The 3,270-nt window shown below is 59.5% G+C and overlaps 1 non-coding gene across 1 annotated transcript; it reads left to right on the top strand.

Moving 5' to 3' along the window:
* The first annotated feature begins 2,833 nt into the window (after window positions 1-2,833).
* On the top strand, window positions 2,834-2,906 carry Trnak-uuu. The gene has a single exon. It is a non-coding gene; the product is annotated as a tRNA-Lys (tRNA).
* The last annotated feature ends 364 nt before the right edge of the window (window positions 2,907-3,270 follow it).

Genomic DNA, 3,270 nt, shown 5'->3' with positions numbered 1-3,270 from the left:
GCAGACACTCGGGACGGGGGCAGCCCCGGACACGGGGGACTGAAGGCCTCCTCGTCTCTTGCTCCAGCAGGGACCCGGGGACATTCCGGGATGGGGTCCACGCCGAGAAGCGGGATTGTCCCGATTCTGAGGTCTCTACCTGTCCGGCAGGTCCTCCGACTGCAGCTCATTGGAGAGAATCGAAGGTCCACGCGGACTGCGCGGCGCTGGAGGGTCTGGGCCTTCGCGGCCGCTACTCCAGCGTGAGCCGCGCGTGTGGGAGGGCGGTCTGCGCTGGACACGCGCGGCTGCCTGGTCACCTCCCCAGGGGACCGGAGGGTTCTGCGCGACCACGGTGCCTTCCGCGTAGGGGGCCCCGGCCTTTCACGGTCACTCGGGACAAATGCAGAGCCCCGCGACAGACGGCGCTGCTGGGGGAGTCTTTCGGGCTTGCTCTGTGCGCCTGGGCCCGTTGACTACGTGTGGGCCTTGGTTTAATGCGCTGCGGTACCTCGCGAGCTCCGGAGCCGGGCGCGCTCACTCAGCGCGGCATTCGCCGGCTAGACCTGCCCTGCGGGAATCCCGGAGTTGGGCGGGGCCGGCCGCGTTCGGAGAGGCCCTGCCGAGAGGACCAGAGCTGGGGAAGAGCCTGCCCTGACGTCCCCCCAGCTGCGCCTTCAGCACAGTGTACGACATCCGGGGCGGGAACGTAGAGCCGACCAGCGTTTGCATTTACGTTTGCAGGGACTGTAACAGTGTGACAATCCCGACCCTTGAGTGTTAAAGAGCACTTTGTAAATTCTGCATACTGTTGTGATTGCGTCTTTGGCATGAAAAGGTTTCATTACAAAGAATCTGCCATGCGTAGTGGCGCACGCCTGTAATCCCAGCACTCGGGAGGCTGAGGCAGGAGGATTATGGGGCTAGTGAGTTGAAGGCCAACCCGAGCTACATACACAGAGAAACTTTGTCTCAAAAAAAGGGGACCGGACCGGGTTCGAGTATGGCCGAAAACTGCTGAATGGGGATCTTGGGGAGGGTGGGATCTCCCCACCCCGAGCACAACCTGGCTCTGCAGCCACACGGTGCTTCCTGCTTGTCCACTCCGCGGTCCACGGCAGGTGCTGTCACGAATCCCAAATCCCCAGCATGGAGTTTGGTGGCTGAGACCCTCGGTTAACTAATTTAAAGGGTCAGGATGGTCGACTGGTCTAAATCGCCAGACTCAAGCTCAGCTTCTCGCATCGGGGATTCTGGTCTCCATGTGGAGCCGTGGGTTCGAATCCCACTTCTGACATGTTTTTTCCACCTTCCCTTTTTCCGGCAGGGCTGGGCTCACTCAAGTCTCTTCCAGGTCACCGGCTGGACCCTGGATCCAGCCCTGCGTACACCCGCTGCGCAGAGAGGCGCCTTCCTGAATTCGAACCCTCGACCAGTGAAAATTTCGAGCCGTGGTCACGGACCCTCGGGGCTCTCCTCCAGAAGCCTCCGCCGCCTCCCTCCAGAGCCGAGGAACGAGGAGGTAGAGACCAGGCGACAGGAGTGGCCCACCTTAGTGGATCCGGGGCTACGTGGACGCCCACAGGGTCACGCGGTGTGTACCACAGGTCACCAAGCAACCTGATGGCGGCCAGGCCAGGAGGCTGCAAAACTCAGGACGCAAAAGCAAAAGCACACAGGGCGACGTGTTTCCCGAAGACAGCAAGTTCCCAGAGGACGGTGTAGACCTCTGAGAGTTCCGTCCGACCTGGAGCCCCTTCTGTCTCGTCCTCGCCCAGCCGGGGCTCCACGCGCGGCGCCTCGAGCGTGGATCAGAACTCCCCACGCCCCGCGTCATCCCCTCTTCTCGTTCTTCTCGGGGACGGCACAGTCCCGTCGCAGGCTTTCTGCTCTTCCAGAGCACGCAGGGTACATTCCAGGTAGGTGGGAGCCTAGCAAGGAAAACAGAACAGAAATCATTGAGCGTTTGTTCTGGGGCGAGGAGCCACCGGGAAGAGCGGGGTCAGCGTTTCCGTCCGCTCGCAAAACCAACTGTGGGAAAGGACGGGGCTGAGAGGGAGGCGGCCGATCGCTACGGATCTCAGGGAGCGCAGCTCGGAGCCCCAGCGCCGCGCCACCCAAATCTCGGGGTCGGAACCTGGGACGTGGCTCCGGCCAGTGCTGCAACGCCAGGTGGTGACACCGGGGATCCCCCGTTCCATGGCCAGGAGGGCGCAACCCGTCTTCCGCTCGCCCCTGCTGTTGGGACACAGTTCGCGCGTTTCTCTCCCGTGTCCGGAACGCCTTTTGCATCCCTCTCGGCCTTACCGCACAAACGGGGGTCCGGGTCCAGAGCCCCCATCGGGGATGTGATGCCGGCCGAGAAGAGCCTCTGAGCCCGAGCCTCTGATCCCCCCAGGGAGTCTTAGGGATCGTTCCTGGCGACAGTTTGGAGGTGCAAGGTGGATTTGGGAGGGAAATTTAAGCGGGCGGAGTTTGCGCGGATCGAAGGACCTGAGGGAAAGGTCGCCTCTGCCAGCAGAGTGGCACGAGCGTGCTGGACCCTAACCAGAGGTCGAGGGGTCGAAACTGTGCTCTGCCAAGCCGGTTCTCTTTTCCGCGCCAACCTTAAATAGCGACAGTTCTCCCGCTTTTCCCCTCTCCTGTTTGGTTTTGGTTTTGCCACATCCCAACGTTCCCAGCACGCTGCAGAGACAGGCAGGTCCCTGGATCGCCTGGCAGAGACAGCACCGTCCTTGGGGACGTCCCTGAGAGTGGACAACACCACTCTCCCAAAACTGGGCTATTTTCACAGCCTGGGTCCACTGGTCATCTATGAATCATTTATACCATTCATTAAGCAATATAATAGGGAGCCTGGATAGCTCAGTCGGTAGAGCATCAGACTTTTAATCTGAGGGTTCAGGGTTCAAGTCCCTGTTCAGGCGACTCACGCAACTTTTGTATCTGGTGTAGCCTTCCCCAAGTGACCTTCCTGGTCTGGAACATGTAGGCAAACTTCCCTGAGGACAGCATTTATTACTTACCTTGCAATTTTGGGAACCCCTGTCCAAGAACATCCTGAAATCATTCCTTTTTGTCTCTCCTGTGTTCTCATAAAATGCTGAGATCAGCCAGAAATGGTGGTGTAAACCTGTAATCTAGAAGTCTGAGGCAGGAGGATTGCAAGTGTGAATTGCCCGCTCACCCTGCTTCTCAAAGTATTTTATGGGACAAAGCTGGGAGGTGTGGCGGGTTCAAGGTGGGACAAAACTGTTGTTATCTTACTGTTTGACTATAGTTTTGTCCCAC

The sequence above is a fragment of the Fukomys damarensis genome, unplaced genomic scaffold (genome assembly GCF_012274545.1).
Source record: "Fukomys damarensis isolate Sample0158 unplaced genomic scaffold, DMR_v1.0_HiC HiC_scaffold_10, whole genome shotgun sequence".
Taxonomy (NCBI): Eukaryota; Metazoa; Chordata; class Mammalia; order Rodentia; family Bathyergidae; genus Fukomys; species Fukomys damarensis.
The sequence above is the reverse complement of the archived record's forward strand: the minus strand, read 5'-3'. Positions and strand labels throughout refer to the sequence as shown.